The 18,907-nt window shown below is 40.8% G+C and overlaps 1 protein-coding gene across 4 annotated transcripts in view; it reads right to left on the bottom strand.

The window, feature by feature from the left end:
* The window catches only part of si:ch211-278j3.3 (E3 ubiquitin-protein ligase RNF19A), a 63,673-nt gene extending 48,513 nt beyond the window's left edge, over positions 1–15,160 (bottom strand). For 2 of the 4 annotated variants that reach the window (XM_038962534.1, XM_038962538.1), the window contains exon 1: positions 14,915–15,156. The gene's annotated coding sequence lies outside the window, so the exon portion shown is untranslated. Of the gene's footprint in view, positions 1–14,812; positions 14,865–14,914 lie in introns of those variants that run through there. The other 2 variants (XM_038962539.1, XM_038962537.1) reach the window with 2 other exon arrangements.
* Between the last annotated feature and the right edge of the window lie 3,747 nt (positions 15,161–18,907).

The raw sequence follows: 18,907 nt of genomic DNA, 5'->3' as shown, positions 1-18,907 counted from the left end.
TTCCTCTAGGATTGTTCCTGTGCTTAGCTCCATTCTGGTTATTTTTTTTGACCTGAAAAACTCATCAATCCTTAATGATTACAAGCATACCCATAACACGATGCAGTCACCACTATGCTTGAAAACATGGAGAGTGGTACTCAGTAATGTGTTATATTTGATTTGCCCCAAACATAACGCTTTGCATTCAGGACAAAAAGTGATTTGCTTTGCCACATTTTTTGGCAGGATTACCTAATGCCTTTTAAACAAACAGGATGCATGTTTTGGATTTTTTTTCAATTCTGTACAGGCTTCCTTCTTTTCACTCTGTCAATTAGGTTAGTATTGTGGAGTAACTACAATGTTGTTGATCCATCCTCAGTTTTCTCCTATCACAGCCATTCAACTCTGTAATTGTGTTAAAGTCACCATTGGCCTCATGGTGAAATCCCTGAGCGGTTTCCTTCCTCTCCGGCAACTGAGTTAGGAAGGACACCTGTATTTTTGTAGTGACTGGATGTGTTGATACACCATCAAAAGTGTAATTAATAACTTCACCATGCTCAACTTCACCATGCTCAAAGGGATATTCAATGTCTGCTTTTTACAATTTGTACCCATCTACCAATAGGTGCCCTTCTTTGTGAGGCATTGGAAAACATCCCTGGTCTTTGTGGTTGAATCTGTGTTTGAAATTCACTGCTAGACTGAGGGACCTTACAGATAATTATATGTGTGGGGTACAGAGTTGAGGTAGTCATTCAAAAATGTAGGCTTGCCATAACAAAGAGGTTGAATACTTATTGACTCAAAACATTTAAGCTTTTCATTTTTTATTAATTTGTAAACATTTCTAAAAACAGGATTCCACTAATGAAATTATGGGGGTAATAGTGTGTAGGCCAGTGATACATTTTTTTTTTTTTAAATCTCAATTTAATCCATTTTAAATTCAGACTGTAACACAACTAAATGTGGAATAGGTGAAGGGGTATGAAAACATTCTGAAGGCACCGTATGTGTCAGAGTGAAACCAAAAGACAACATCTAGACCTCGTTTACTGTACTGGGAGCTAGCCAGGAACCATGCCATCATGGAGATTACAGAGGAACAGGATGGTATGGGAGGTGTGTTATAGCACCAGGTCTTACGAGGAGTCAGGACAGCGGAGTCAATCACCACCTTCCGGAGACACCTGAAACCCCACCTCTTTAAGGAATACCTAGGATAGGATAAAGCAATCCTTCTGACCCCCCCCCCCCCCCCCCTTAAAAGATTTAGATGCACTATTGTAAAGTGGCTGTTCCACTGGATGTCATAAGGTGAATGCACCAATTTGTAAGTCGCTCTGGATAAGAGCGTCTGCTAAATGACTTAAATGTAAATGTTACGATACATTGAGTAATCTAATAGTGTGTTATAGCTGTTCAGGTATTACAATACATTGAGTAATCTAACAGTGTGTTATAGCACCAGGTAGTATGATACATTGAGTAATCTAATAGTGTGTTATAGCACCAGGTAGTATGATACATTGAGTAATCTAATAGTGTGTTATAGCTGTTCAGGTATTACAATACATTGAGTAATCTAACAGTGTGTTATAGCACCAGGTAGTATGATACATTGAGTAATCTAATAGTGTGTTATAGCACCAGGCAGTATGATACATTGAGTAATCTAATAGTGTGTTATAGCTGTCAGGTATTACAATACATTGAGTAATCTAACAGTGTGTTATAGCACCAGGCAGTATGATACATTGAGTAATCTAACAGTGTGTTATAGCTGTCAGGTATTACAATACATTGAGTAATCTAACAGTGTGTTATAGCACCAGGTAGTATGATACATTGAGTAATCTAACAGTGTGTTATAGCACCAGGTAGTATGATACATTGAGTAATCTAATAGTGTGTTATAGCTGTTCAGGTATTACAATACATTGAGTAATCTAACAGTGTGTTATAGCACCAGGCAGTATGATACATTGAGTAATCTAATAGTGTGTTATAGCTGTCAGGTATTACAATACATTGAGTAATCTAACAGTGTGTTATAGCTGTCAGGTATTACAATACATTGAGTAATCTAACAGTGTGTTATAGCACCAGGTAGTATGATACATTGAGTAATCTAACAGTGTGTTATAGCTGTCAGGTATTACAATACATTGAGTAATCTAACAGTGTGTTATAGCACCAGGCAGTATGATACATTGAGTAATCTAACAGTGTGTTATAGCACCAGGCAGTATGATACATTGAGTAATCTAACAGTGTGTTATAGCACCAGGTAGTATGATACATTGAGTAATCTAACAGTGTGTTATAGCACCAGGTAGTATGATACATTGAGTAATCTAACAGTGTGTTATAGCACCAGGCAGTATGATACATTGAGTAATCTAATAGTGTGTTATAGCATCAGGTATTACAATACATTGAGTAATCTAACAGTGTGTTATAGCTGTCAGGTATTACAATACATTGAGTAATCTAACAGTGTGTTATAGCACCAGGTAGTATGATACATTGAGTAATCTAACAGTGTGTTATAGCACCAGGTAGTATGATACATTGAGTAATCTAATAGTGTGTTATAGCACCAGGCAGTATGATACATTGAGTAATCTAATAGTGTGTTATAGCTGTCAGGTATTACAATACATTGAGTAATCTAACAGTGTGTTATAGCACCAGGCAGTATGATACATTGAGTAATCTAATAGTGTGTTATAGCACCAGGTAGTATGATACATTGAGTAATCTAACAGTGTGTTATAGCTGTCAGGTATTACAATACATTGAGTAATCTAACAGTGTGTTATAGCACCAGGTAGTATGATACATTGAGTAATCTAACAGTGTGTTATAGCACCAGGTAGTATGATACATTGAGTAATCTAATAGTGTGTTATAGCACCAGGCAGTATGATACATTGAGTAATCTAACAGCTGTTTTGTGTATACTATTCTTCTTGACAGAAAAGCAATGTTTTGCTGTGAATTATGGTTGCAGTAGTGGGGAGGGAGGTTATAGCAGACTCTGTATGTATGTTACGCTGCCCGTCCCGTCTGTGTACAATTCTGCCAGCCGGTATTCCACTCAGCTTGCTCAAACTGGGTCATGTCAGTTTCTCAGCAGCACATTGCCATGTCCCATCATGTAGTATGGTCATATGTGGGATCAATTCCTTTTCATGAATTGTGGTGTAATAAAAATTGTGTATGATTTTGGAAACCATAATGTTTTTTTTGTCCTGGTGATTCGTAAATAACCTGGTGTCGTAGGAAGAGAGGAAGTTAGTGGGCATATTTACCATACTTACATGGTTAGTCAGTCCTTCCTGTCTGTTGATACTCTCTCTCTCTGTCTTCTCGCTCCAAAATCATCTCAAATTAATACAGTAAACTATGGATGGGTTGCACCAACATGGATTAACTCTTAAACTGGATTAAATCAAGGTTTATCTATTAATCTTGTTGCACCAAATTTTAAACCTAGTTTTAAATGAATCCTAGTTAAATGAAATCCTTCCTCTAATCTAAGTTTAGTGTAACGCTCGTCGTTGGAATGAGGTGAGGACCAAAGCGCAGCGTGGTAAGTGTTCATCATTATATTTATTAAACATAGAACACTAAACAAAATAACAAAGGAGAACGAAACGCAACAGTTCTGTAAGGTGACATCCACTACACAGAAAATAATCACCCACAAAACACAATGAAAAACAGGCTACCTAAATATGGCTCCCAATCAGAGACAACGACTGACACCTGCCTCTGATTGAGAACCATACTAGGCCAAACACATAGAAAAGGACAATAGAACAAAACATAGAAAAAACAACATAGAATGCCCACCCCAACTCACGCTCTGACCAAAATAAAATAAAGACATAAAAAAGGAAATAAGGTCAGAACGTGACATTTAGTTTTCACTTTAAAATCTAGATTAATTGTAAGCCTGTTGCTCAATGAATTAAAAATATATATATATATATATCAATTTATATTGGAGATGAATTCTAAACTGCCACTTGAGGTGGTTTAACTGATAAAATGGCAGCATATCTACTGTAGAGACCAACATGAGTTCCTCAGAGAATAATTAGAAACCGGTTGAATCCTGTTGAGTTTTATGATAACTAACTCATTATTAGTAGGCTATTTACGTTCCCATTTTGTATAACAATTGATTTGGGGCTTATGATATGCCCAGCCTTGATACGAATGATGATGTTATGCAACATGCTGTAACGGGCCTGATAACGGTAACGTTGTAGTGAAATAGCATTAACGTTAGTTTTAACGTGCATGATAGGCATTGATATTTACCAGTTTATTTATGCTTGCTAAATATTGGTGGGTCAAGTTGTCCGTCGTCATCATGGGGGTTATGGAGAGGGGCAAACTGCTGGGGAATCATCTCGCATATCTTCTGGGTGATAGGATCAATTCCCTTGGACGGAGGCCCGCCTCTGGCTCCGGTCTGAAATAGTCTCTGCCTCTCGTCTGCCGCATCTTTTTTGGCTTTCGCTTTTACATTTTTTCCCAGCACGCTTTCATCCGATTTGGGTCCCTTTTCTCTTTAATCCGTGTCGATCCATTATATTTGTCGCATAAAACGGCCCAGGTGTCTTCCTTCTTTTTGACAGTCATGTCTTTTTATTATTTTTTTATCCTTCAGTACGTTACTAAATTCCTCCATCAGTTCTGACATTTGTGCCATGATCAGGTTGCTAGCGGACAAATAATAAATGGCAAAATAACGTTAAGTAATCACAATAATAAATTATATTGTATGCTAGTGTAACAGTATAACTTTAAACCGTCCCCTCGCCCCGACACGGGCGCGAACCAGGGACCCTCTGCACACATCAACAACAGTCACCCACGAAGCATCGTTACCCATCGCTCCACAAAAGCCACGGCCCTTGCAGAGCAAGGTGCAACACTACTTCTAGGTTTCAGAGCAAGTGACGTAACTGATTGAAACGCTAGTAGCGCGTACCCGCTAACTAGCTAGCCATTTCACATCCGTTACACTAGCTAGCTTGGTTTTTAAAACTAGCTAACTACAGCAGCTAACGTTAGCTAACTAATTTGTTTTCTGTCTAGTACTGGTAAATAACGGATTTTATTTCAAAATCAGCCAACCCGTGAGAACCTTTATCCATGGAGTTACATTGTTATTATTTTATCCAAGGAACAGCAACTTTGTGGCCTCATTTGTCAAGTAGGCTAGCTACTTCATTTCAACTCACGAAATACCTAATGTATTGGTGTAACTAATCATGTGTTACCAATCATAGTTTATAACCGTTAATCATAGACGTACTGATCTAGATTTAAAATGAAGTGGTGCAACACATCTCTGATTATTTATAAACCTAGATTTACAAAACCTAGATTGGATTCTAATCCTAGATGTATTTAAACCATGTTGGTTGCAACCCATCCTATGACTAAACTATTTAAATCCATAATAAAAAAAACTGTAACCTTTCAGTAAATTTAAAAAAACTGATCTCAAATCCAGGCACTGCCAGTCTCTATTCATATTGAGGATATCCCCTGTGCCAATAAGGAACGGATCCTCCGGACCCCTCTGCAGCGTTTAACTCCCATGGAGAGATCAACAATGATTGGCTGCATCCCAAACGGCTCCCTATTCACTTTATCCTGCATTAGGGCGCTGGTCAAAAGTAGTGCACTACATAGGGAACCATTTGGGAGGGAACTATTGGTCTTGGCAGTAAAACCAGAGTGTCAGCAGCATTCCTGCCAGCCTCCATTACGTAATCGGTGGAGTGAGGTCTTTGGCTGGAGTGTTGTTTTCTTACCTTTGACATGGCCCCTGCTAAAGTAAAATCACTCTACTCACTCACAGGTTGAACCCTTTTTTTTAGGGTTCCGTGTAGAACCCTGTGTGGAAAGGAACCCAAAAGGGTTCTACATGGAACCGGAAGGGTTCTTCAAAGGGTACCCCTATGGGGACAGCCGGAAGAACCTTTTTAGAATTTTTTTCTTGATGACTGTATGTAGGGACAACAGTAGTGCACTATGTAGGGAATGGGGTTCCATTTGGGACACATGATGGCAGAGCTGATTAGAAGAAGTAGGAAGTGGAAAGCCATACATCACCATGACACCATCATCTCGTTATGGTGCAGCAAAAAAAAGTGAAGAATGTGCAGGATATTACAGAACACAACATGGGAACCCCAGTCCCATTCAAAATCATGTACCCTAACCCTAACCTTAACCCAAAAACCTAACCTTAACCCTAACCCCAGCTCCTAACCCTAAAACTAACCCTAGCTCCTAGCCTTAACCCTAATTCTAACCTTAACCCTAAACCCCCCTTGATCACATCTTTACTAATGCTCCAGAAATTTGCTTGAAAACATTACCCAGATCCATTTGATGTAGTGATCACAATATAGTAGCCCTGTCTAGGAAAACCAAAGTTCCAAAGGTTGGGCCTAATATATTGTATAAGAGGTCATACAATACCTTTTGTAGTGATTCCTATGTTGTTGATGTAAATAATGTGTTGGTCTGTGGTGTGTAATGAGGAGAAGACACTGCACTTGACACATTTATGAAATTGCTTATTCCAGTTACTAATAAGCAGCCATTAAGAAAATGACTGTAAAAACGGTTAAATCCCTGTAGATTGATGAGGAATTAAAAAATTGTATGGTTTAGAGGGATGAGGCAAAAGGAATGGCAAATAAGTCTGGCTGCACAACCGATTGGCAAACGTATTGCAAATGAAGAAATCATGTGACTTAACTGAATAAAAAGAAAAAAATACACTATGAAAAAAAGATAAATTACATAAAGAATTACAGTAAAAAGCTTTGGAGCACCTTAAATTACATTTTGGGGAAAAACGCAATCTCAGCTCCATCATTCATTGAATCAGATGGCTCATTCATCACAGAACTAACTGATATTGCTAACAACTTTAATGATTTTTCCATTGGCAAGATTAGCAAACTTAGGCATGAAATATCAACAACAAACACTGACACTACACATCCAAGTATATCTGACCAAATTATGAAAGACAAGCATTGTATGAAGCCATGAAGTGCTTTGAAAGGCTGGTCATGGCTCACATCAACACCATCATGCCTGAAACCCCCCCTGATCCTTAACACTGGGGCCCCTCAGGGGTGCGTGCTTAGTCCCCTCCTGTACTCCCTGCTCACCCATGACTGCGTGGCCAAGCACGACTCCAACATCATCATTAAGTTTGCTGACATCACAACAGTGGAAGGCCTGATCACCGACAACGATGAGACAGCCAATTAGGGAGGTCAGAGACCTGGCAGTGTGGTGCCAGGACAACAATCTCTCCCTCAATGTGAGCAAGACGAAGGAACTGATCGTGGACTATAGGAAAAGGAGGGCCCAACAGGCCCCCATTAACATCGACAGGGCTGAAGTGGAGCGGTTCGAGAGTTTCAAGTTCCTCGTTGTCCACATCACCAACAAACTATAATGGTCCAAACATACCAAGACAGTTGTGAAGAGAATACAACAAAACCTATTCCCCCTCAGGAGACTGAAAACCTTTGACATGGGTCCCCAGATCCTCAAAAAGTTCTACAGCTGTACCATCGAGAGCATCCTGACTGGTTGCATCACTGCCTGGTATGGCAACTGCTCGGCCTCCGGCCGCAATGCGCTACAGAAGGTAGTGCGTACGGCCCAGTACATCACTGGAGCTGAGCCTCCTGCCATCCAGAACCTATATACTAGGCGTGTCAGAGGAAGGCCCAAAAAATTGTCAAAGACTCCAATCACCCAAGTCATAGACTGTTCTCTCTGCTACCACACGGCAAGCGGTACCAGAGCGCCAAGTCTGGAACCAACAGGCTCCTTCACAGCTTCTACCCTCAAGCCATAAGACTGCTGAACAATTAATCAAATGGCCACCCGGACTATTTACATTGACCCCCCCCACTTTGTTTTGTACACTGCTGCTACTCGCTGTTTATTATCTATGCATAGTCACTTTACCCCTACCTACATGTACAAATTACCTCAACAAACCTGTACCCCCGCATATTGACTCGGTACCAGTACCCCATGTATATAGCCTCGTTATTGTTATGTAATTTTCTTGTATTACTTTTTGATTTTATTTTGATGTCTTTTTTTTTTTACTTTAGTTTATTTACTAAATATTTTCTTAACTCTATTTTTTTAACTGCATTGTTGGTTCAGGGCTTGTAAGTAAGGATTTCACGGTAAGGTCTACACCTGTTGTATTCGGCGCATGTAACAAATACAATTTGATTTGATTTGAAGTGTAATTTTGAATACTGTAGAGTGAGTGTGGAAGAGATGAAAAAATAATTGTTGTCTATCAACAATGACAAGCCACCGGGGTTTGACCACTTGGATGGAAAATTACTGAGGATAATAGCGGACGATATTACCACTCCTACCTGCCATTTTTCAATTTAAGCCTACTAGAAAGTGTGTGCCCTCAGGCCTGGAGGGAAGCAAAAGTCATTCCGCTTCCTAAGAATAGTAAAGCCCCCTTTACTGGCTCAAATAGCCGACCAGTCAGACTGTTACCAACCCATAGTAAAGTTTTGGGGAAAAATGGTGTTTGACCAGAAACAATGCTATTTCACAGTAAACGAATTAACATCAGACTTTTAGCACACTTATAGGGAAGGACATTCAACAAGCACAGCACTTACACAAATGATGTTGATTGGCTGAGAGAAATTGATGATGAAAAAAAGATTGTGGGGGCTGTTTTGTTAGACTTCAGTGGTGCCTTTGACATTATCGATCTTAGTCTGCTGCTGGAAAAACGTATGTGTTATGGCTTTACACTAGAGGTCGACGATTATGATTTTTCAACGCCGATGATTAATTACTGATTATTGGAGGACCAAAAAAAAACGATAACGATTAATCGGACGATTTTTATATATAATATATATATATACACTGCTCAAAAAAATAAAGGGAACACTTAAACAACACAATGTAACTCCAAGTCAATCACACTTCTATGAAATCAAACTGTCCACTTAGGAAGCAACACTGATTGACAATAAATTTCACATGCTGTTGTGCAAATGGAATAGACAACAGGTGGAAATTATAGGCAATTAGCAAGACACCCCCAATAAAGGAGTGGTTCTGCAGGTGGTGACCACAGATCACTTCTCAGTTCCTATGCTTCCTGGCTGATGTTTTGGTCACTTTTGAATGCTGGCGGTGCTTTCACTCTAGTGGTAGCATGAAACGGAGTCTACAACCCACACAAGTGGCTCAGGTAGTGCAGCTCATCCAGGATGGCACATCAATGCGAGCTGTGGCAAGAAGGTTTGCTGTGTCTGTCAGCGTAGTGTCCAGAGCATGGAGGCGCTACCAGGAGACAGGCCAGTACATCAGGAGACGTGGAGGAGGCCGTAGGAGGGCAACAACCCAGCAGCAGGACCGCTACCTCCACCTTTGTGCAAGGAGGAGCAGGAGGAGCACTGCCAGAGCCCTGCAAAATGACCTCCAGCAGGCCACAAATGTGCATGTGTCTGCTCAAACGGTCAGAAACAGACTCCTTGAGGGTGGTATGAGGGCCCGACGTCCACAGGTGGGGGTTGTGCTTACAGCCCAACACCGTGCAGGACGTTTGGCATTTGCCAGAGAACACCAAGATTGGCAAATTCGCCACTGGCGCCCTGTGCTCTTCACAGATGAAAGCAGGTTCACACTGAGCACATGTGACAGACGTGACAGAGTCTGGAGACGCCATGGAGAACGTTCTGCTGCCTGCAACATCCTCCAGCATGACCGGTTTGGCGGTGGGTCAGTCATGGTGTGGGGTGGCATTTCTTTGGGGGGCCGCACAGCCCTCCATGTGCTCGCCAGAGGTAGCCTGACTGCCATTAGGTACCGAGATGAGATCCTCAGACCTCTTGTGAGACCATATGCTGGTGCGGTTGGCCCTGGGTTCCTCCTAATGCAAGACAATGCTAGACCTCATGTGGCTGGAATGTGTCAGCAGTTCCTGCAACAGGAAGGCATTGATGCTATGGACTGGCCCGCCCGTTCCCCAGACCTGAATCCAATTGAGCACATCTGGGACATCATATCTCGCTCCATCCACCAACGCCACGTTGCACCACAGACTGTCCAGGAGTTGGCGGATGCTTTAGTCCAGGTCTGGGAGGAGATTCCTCAGGAGACCATCCGCCACCTCATCAGGAGCATACCCAGGAGTTGTAGGGAGGTCATACAGGCACGTGGAGGCCACACACACTACTGAGCCTCATTTTGACTTGTTTTAAGGACATTACATCAAAGTTGGATCAGCCTGTAGTGTGGTTTTCCACTTTAATTTTGAGTGTGACTCCAAATCCAGACATCCATGGGTTGATAAATTTGATTTCCATTGATAATTTTTGTGTGATTTTGTTGTCAGCACATTCAACTATGTAAAGAAAAAAGTATTTAATAAGAATATTTCATTCATTCAGATCTAGGATGTGTTATTTTAGTGTTCCCTTTATTTTTTGGAGCAGTGTATATATATTTGTAATAATGACAATTACAACAATACTGAATGAACACTTATTTTAACTTAATATAATACATAAATAAAAATCTATTTAGTCTCAAATAAATAATGAAACATGTTCAATTTGGTTTAAACAATGCAAAAACACAGTGTTGGAGAAGAAAGTAAAAGTGCAATATGTGCCATGTAAAAAAGCTAACATTTAAGTTCCTTGCTCAGAACATGAGAACATATGAAAGCTGGTGGTTCCTTTTAACATGAGTCTTCAATATTCCCAGTTAAGAAGTTTTAGGTTGTAGTTATTATAGGACTATTTTTCTCTATACCATTTGTATTTCATATACCATTGACTACTGGATGTTCTTATAGGCACTATAGTACTATAGCCTAATCTCGGGAGTTGATAGGCTTGAAGTCATAAACAGCGCTGTGCTTCAAGCATTGCGAAGAGCTGCTGGCAAACGCAGGAAAGTGCTGTTTGAATGAATGCTTACGAGCCTGCTGCTGCCTACTACCGCTCAGTCAGACTGCTCTATCAAATCATAGACTTAATTATAACATAATAAACACACAGAATTACGAGCCTTAGGTCATTAATATGGTCAAATCATGAAACTATCATTTTGAAAACAAAACGTTTATTCTTTCAGTGAAATACGGAACCGTTCTGTATTTTATCGAACGGGTGGCATCCATCAGTCTAAATATTCCTGTTACATTGCACAACCTTCAACGTTATGTCATAATTATGTAAAATTCTGGCAAATGAATTACGGTCTTTGTTAGGAAGAAATGGTCTTCACACAGTTCGCAACGAGCCACGCGGCCCAAACTACTGCATATACCCCGACTCTGCTTGCACAGAACGTAAGAGAAGTGACACAATTTCCCTAGTTAAAAGAAATTCATGTTAGCAGGCAATATTAACTAAATATGCAGGTTTAAAAAAAATATCCTTGTGTATTGATTTTAAGAAAGGCATTGATGTTTATGGTTAGGTACATTTATGCAACAGTTGTGCTTTTTCGCGAATGCGCTTGTTAAATCATCACCCGTTTGGCAAAGTAGGCCGTGATTCGATGATAAATTAACAGGCACCGCATTGATTATTTGCAATGCAGGACAAGCTAGTTAAACTAGTAGTATCATCAACCGTGTGTAGTTAACTAGTGATTATGTTAAGATTGATTGTTTTTTGTAAGATAAGTTTAATGCTAGCTAGCAACTTACCTTGGCGCCTTGCTGCACTCGCGTAACAGGTAGTCAGCCTGCCTCGCAGTCTCCTCGTGGATTGCAATGTAATCGGCCATAATCGGCGTCTAAAAATGCTGATTATCGATTGTTATGAAAACTTGAAATCGGCCCTAATTAAATCGGCCATGTTCTTTAATGGAAACCTCTCCAACATAATCCAGGTAGAATCAGGCATTCCCCAGGGAAGCTGTCTAGGCCCATTACTTTTTCAATCTTTACCAATGACCTGCCACTGGCTTTGAGTAAAGCCAGAGTGTCTATGTATACGGATGACTCAACACTATACATGTTAGCTACTACAGCGACTGAAATGACTGCAACACTTAAAGAGTTGCAGTTAGTTTCAGAGTGGGTGGCAAGGAATAAGTTAGTCCTAAATATTTCTAAAACTAAAAGCATTGTATTTGGGACAAATCATTCACTAAACGCTAAACCGCAACTAAATCTTGTAATAAATAATGTGGAAATTGAGCAAGTTGAGGTGACTAAACTGCTTGGAGTAACCCTGGATTGTAAACTGTCTTGGTCAAAACATATGATACATGTGACACAACAGTAGCTAAGATGGGGAGAAGTCTGTCCATAATAAAGTGCTGCTCTACCTTCTTAACAGCACTGTCAATAAGGCAGGTCCTACAGGCTCTAGTTTCTACCTTCTTAACAACACTGTCAACAAGGCAGGTCCTACAGGCCCTAGTTTTGTCCCACCTAGACTACTGTTCAGTCGTGTGGTCAGGTGCCACAAAGAAAGGCCTTAGGAAAATTGCAATTGGCTCAGAACATGGCAGCACGGCTGGCCTTTGGATGTACACAGAGAGCTAATATTAATAATATGCATGTCAATCTCTCCTGGCTCAAAGTGGAGGAGAGATTGACTTCATCACTACTTGTATTTATGAGAAGTATTGACATGTTGAATGCACCGAGCTGTCTGTTTGAACTACTGGCACACAGCTCATGCACTCATGCATACCCCACGAGACATGCCACCAGAGGTCTCTTCACAGTCCCCAAGTCCAGAACAGACTATGGGAGGCAAACAGTACTACATAGAGCCATGACTAGATGTAACTCTATTCCACATCAAGTAACTGATGCAAGCAGTAGAATCAGATTTAAATAACAGATAAAAATACACCACATGTACCAGCGGGGACTGTGAAGCAACACAAACATAGGCACAGACACACACACTTAGACTTTGTACTGTAGATATGTGGTAGTGGCGGAGTAGGGGCCTGAGGGCACACAGTGTGTAGTGAAATCAGTCAATGTATTGTAATGTTTTTTTTAAATTGTATAAACTGCTTTAATTTTTTAATGGGGATCCATAATAAATACAACTACACACACACACACACTCGACTCCAGTCGACTCGACGGGTTAAATAGAAATTAGCTATTTTAAAAAACGATGCTGTTGCTAAGAACAGGCCATTTACAGACTATAATAAGCATAAGTCATTGGCTGTCGTGTCGCCCTATCATAATAGGCCATAGGCAAGGCCATTAACTCACGTTATTGTATTTCAAATGACACCTAAAGTTAGGTGTGTCCTGCCTCTTTACAGGCCTACTGTATAACATGGGAGGTTGTTTTGTTTATACGGCCAACGTGAACACACCTCGAACGTGGCTGCGTGTGATACTACAGCGTGACATTTGACCTCCAGCTGAAAAGGTGTGCAGTGATATGACCCCAGAGAAGATCTTACGTACACTGCAGTTATGTAATAAAGCAAAACAAGTGGCACAGTGCACATGGAAATATGATACGGTAGACTGTTCGCCTACCTACATTATTAACCAGACAGAGCTATAGTGCTAATACTAAAACATACATGGTTTGCCATTACAAACTCACTAACTGATTAACATAATAGAACATGCATTAAACTAAATCAATAACTATAATCATTTTGATAAATAATATTGTTATTCTGACTTGAGTGAATCATTCCAATCTCCATTGACATGTTTATGTGACTATAGTAGGCCTTTACCGGTTGTGCACTCGCTTCCATGATGCTCTACAGTAAAGTGACAGAATGACAGATGGGTTATTACGTAACAAGAACAACAGTCCAGAATCGGTTTGCTCCTTTTTAAAATGGCACGACAAAAACTGTTGAGGTCGGCTAAGGCATAGGTTGTTGTTAAAATGCTTCCAACGCTGCTATTTTATCAAAGCTTTAGGGATAGATAGATAGAGAGTTGGGTCAAAATATGTTTGCCCCTTTAACTGTTAAGGTTGGTAAAATAGCATAGGCTTTTTTTTTTGCCATTCTCAACGCTTAGGGAAAGGGAGTTATAGACTATAGATGGATAAAATAGTTTGCTCTCCACGAGCAAGCAACAGCTCAGGTAGGTAGGCTACAAAGTAAGACTGTTGTGACACTTGTTAACCGAATAGGCTACTGAAAGCTGTTGCTATGCAATCACTGGCTAACCGAAGGTCAGTTTTCAACACAAAGCAGGCATCTGCCCTGGGGAGCAGACCATGACACCCTAGCTATTAAATAGTGCACCTAATTATCCATCCACGGGACAGTGCACATCAGCAATGCGGGTTTTGATTACATGTCTTCAGGACCGCCTGCGAGTCGCGACACACTTCCCATGCCCCCGCGCAAACCACGGCTCCCCTTTCTCCAAGCAGACATTAATCACTGATTCCCAGTCTAATCAAATGTCGTGGTCCATTTTTCATAGGCTACAATCATTCCTAGCCTAGAAAATATAGTATATTATTTAATGTCAGATTACATTGCAATTATGTTGTTTTTTGGCATCTTTTGGGGCAGAAACGTGAAAAGTTATTTAGAAACCCTTTGAGGCGCATCGAATGATAGGCCTACAATATTGCACCATTCAAAGGCTCGTTTTATAAACACCGTATCATCACACCGCCTATCCATTATTAATACGGGGTCTGACCAGCGCACCAGCACTGCAGGGAGTGGCAAGGTTACTACGTATTCCACCTAATTCATAATAAACAAAGAAATACGTTACATTCATCCCGTTCTACATCATAGCGGTTTCTGGTTCGAAACGAGTGACATTGACATTACGCACATCACTGTTATATTTATATTGATTATTGCGGCACCTTACCTCTCTCCAGCATGTTGTATTTGAAGTCCAGAATTAACAACTAGCTCCTCCCCTCGAACAGCAGACCAGCAGCAACCCTCGCACTGTTCTAAAACATATCTGTCCAATCAAAGCTTAGCTACAATGAGTCGCAAGATCCCACGGTTCGAGAAATGGTTTTAGCGAATGACGTTGCGGAGGAGATCCCGGTTGTAGAGCGCGCTTCCCGGTTATTCCAGTAGCAGCAGGAGTGTTGGGGAGGGAGGGGTGCAACGACCCGCCTGCCTGCAGGAGGCACACTGCAGTGACATTGACCAATGGGATAACGCAGAAAAGGGTCCCTCTCCGATTCGTAAATATCCCAGCCTCATCAAATATTACAGCACCAGTCTCATTCATTCCGTTTCAAATCGGTTAAACATTTGAGATTAAGTAATCCACAATTTCAGAAATGTAGCCTAACATTCTGCAATCAACCCGACAGGCTATAGGCTTAAAAGTTATATTTTATTCAACTAGGGAAGTCAGGTAAATTATTATAATTTACATATTTATGTAAGTTTAAGGCTTGTGCAACATGGGTGATCTTAATACTGTAACGACCCTGGGTTTATAAGCGCGGAAATCGACTCTGCCGCACGAGCATGCTTTTGCGGCACAGTCGATAGCGGGTTCGAGACCTGCTCCCTGCTGTTTCATTACAATACATTTCCCAACACATACATTTAAAGGTAACCTTCACAGCTAGACACTATTTTGAGTGTTTCCCAGCCTCCCTAAATAATTATGAGTGATGAGAGGTATTTTGGATTTTTTTTTGTGCTGGGTGTGTTCAAACCATGACGTCAATGGTTGGTCTCTTTGCATAATTTTTTTCTTCCAGCATTAAGATTGTAGCAAGTTACTTCTAAATACATTTCTTGATTATCACAATGAATGAATCCAGAATTTGAAAGTCAACACTATTGGTTTCTGCTGCAGGTTCAAATCAACAACACAGGTTGTGGGTATACTAGGTATTCTACATTATACTACAACATCAGTACAACAATGTAGATGTTTTGTTGGCTGAATGTTCCAGGCAGGGTCCGGAATGTTCTTCAGCTGGTGAACGTCATCTTGTGTTGGGGCAATGGCAACTGGTCTGGCAGAACTTTCGTGAGCTGCATGACCTTGGACTCAGACTGAACACTTTAACTCTTGCCAGCCTCGTGCAGTCCTTTTTCCTCATCCAAGTCAGATGATGTTGAGCTTCTTCCCGGCTGATAGTTTTCATCCAATGGGTCTACAGGATCTGCACTACTAAAACTGGTGTCAAGGTCAGCAGCAGGATTAGTCTGTATAGGACACACGCTAGTCAGTGATTAGCCAACATTTTACTACTTTGTCCCCATCAATAAAACACTCAAACAAAAAGGTACTATATCCACCCAGTCCCTTCATGTCAATCGATCATGCATACTAACCTTCACACACACACACACACACACACACACACACACACACAATACCAACCCCCAACAGACAATCACCCATACCATCCCCTCCGTACTAAGTGACAGACATTTACTGAGGGGGGGTGGTCCAACTCAAGTTTATCGATTTTTTTAAATGCACCCCCCCTCCCAAACGTAAAAAATAGTATACAGTAATGTACTGTAAGTGTATAGAGTTATAAAGTAGCGTTCTTACGTCAACTAATGGCTGTCTCTAGTCAATGAGCCGCTGGCAACCCAGAGCGGAGCCTAGTTGCTAGGCAACTCACAGACTCAGGCTGCATGGAGCAGTGGGAGAGAGAGGAGCAGCTTAGCAACCAAACATTTTTTTCACAGTCTTTCGCTCCTGTTCAACTAATTTTCATATCAACTTTCTTTCGTTGTCCAGAAGCCAAAGGCACCATCCTAGTCATATTAAACAACCCATCGTATTTGTTGCATATCTACATTTTCTGTCTTTCTAAGTTTCATGAAACGGCTCTCATTGTGCGTCTTTTAGAACAGGGGTTTCCCGCAAATTGCATTTTGGCAAATGTTAAATTATCTATTCCATTCTCTGCTTCATTACAGTAGATAAGGAATTGTGTCTAGGATGGAAGAAATTATACACTGAGTGGACAAAACATTAAGAACACCTGCTTTTTCCATGACATAGATTGCCCAGGTGAAAGCTATGATCCCTTATTGTTTTCACTTGTTAAATCCACTTCAATCAGTATAGATGAAATGGAGACAGGTTAAAGAAGGATTTCTAAGCCTTGAAACATGGATTGTGTATGTGTGCTATTCAGAGGGTGAATGGGCAAGGCAAGATTTAAGTGCCTTTGAATGGGGTACGATAGTAGGTGCCAGGCACACCGGTTTGAGTATGTCAAGAACTGCAACGCTGCTGGGTTTTTTCACACTCAACAGTTTCCTGTGTGGATCAAGAATGGTCCACCACCCAACTTGACAAAACTGTGGGAAGCATTGGAGTCTATATGGGCAAGCATATAGACTCTGTGTATAGTAAAAACTTAAAGAGTGAATGTAAACCAGGGGGAAAATGCACTGCCCTCCCCTATGCCCAATAAAAAAAAAATGTAACTCCCCAAAGCAAAAAACTTTGACAACCCTCCTCTACCGCAGAACATTCCAAACCATCCCTAATACCTCAGAGTTTCTCCAAATTTAGACTTTAAGCATAAACAACCAACTAAGCCTCCATAATATAGAGACAACTACAGTAGAAGTGGTAGCCGACTTATAAAACACACCAACTATGACAACAAGACACAAACTATGTTTATGCCTAGCTCCAATATATTTATTTGCTCATCATGGAGTCACAAGTTGATGCCACTGCATATGTTGACGGGATCAGACTCTGTAAATATAAACACATACACCAGTCACGTTCAGTGATGCCAACAGACTACCCTGGCAACTTTTTTTTCAAACATCCCCTAGCAACAAATTTAGCTACTTTAAAAAATGTGTTTAGAACTTTTAGCAACTTTTGAAAAGTGACTCAAATGCTAAAATGCACACATTTTCCCTCTAAATGACACAAAAACGACATTCTCTGTCACACAACTCAGTCACAACACACGTGCCTGGCTGCAATAGTGCATTGTGAGTGACATGAGCAACAGGCCAGCAGCAATTTCAGCAAATTGCAAATCATTGTTGGCTGACTGCAGCAACAGTAGTACGGGTTCGACGAGCCAAACCCAATGAATATAGTTGGTCACGAACGTTTGATCTTGAACAGAATTTACAACATCAATCAACATATCTCAATCAAGAGTGTACAGCCAGAAGTACAGAAAAGAGTGGGAGTCTGTACCTGAACAAATGTCAAATCATATTTTTTGCCGAGATGGCCAGTCAATTTGAGTAACGTTATTGTGTATTCTACGTAATGACGCAGTTTAACGTTATCACGCAATGACATCACAACTATCATTTAGCAACAAATCAACCTGCCTCTAACAACTTACCCTGAAAATAAGTTGGCAACACTGGTCACGTTCGTTTTTGCAGTAGGTCGTGATCTACAGTAGCTTGCTAACGGTCCGGTAGGGTGAAGCTAACGTTACAAAATCACATCGCCAGATAGCAGTTCTTTAATTACATGTATTTGCTTTGGAATGACTTGCGAGCGTTTTATGAACGCTAGCTAGCTAGATTTTGGTTTAGATTCATAAATGTAGTTTGCTAGTTAGCTTGACTTCTAAGTATCTATTGAAATGCTACCCCACCAGTCTGTGCGTGCCTGTAGTTTGCCCATCCGGGTACTGAGCACCACACCATGACTAAACTTTACAGTTGTTGTCTACACAATAATACAAATAAATAGTTATTCGTAAACTGGTGTTCTATGAACAACTGGCTGATCCAGTGAGTAATGTTAGCTACCTGTTTATTCCCAAAAACCTTATCGGTATTAGACAGAACGTCGCAACCCTGCGCACCCGTGGGGAAATCAAACGTGTGGTTACTTAGGTTTCCCCATTAGCTCACAGCAAAAACTATA

The sequence above is a fragment of the Salvelinus namaycush genome, chromosome 24 (genome assembly GCF_016432855.1).
Source record: "Salvelinus namaycush isolate Seneca chromosome 24, SaNama_1.0, whole genome shotgun sequence".
Taxonomy (NCBI): Eukaryota; Metazoa; Chordata; class Actinopteri; order Salmoniformes; family Salmonidae; genus Salvelinus; species Salvelinus namaycush.
This window is presented reverse-complemented; position numbering and strand designations above follow the sequence as displayed.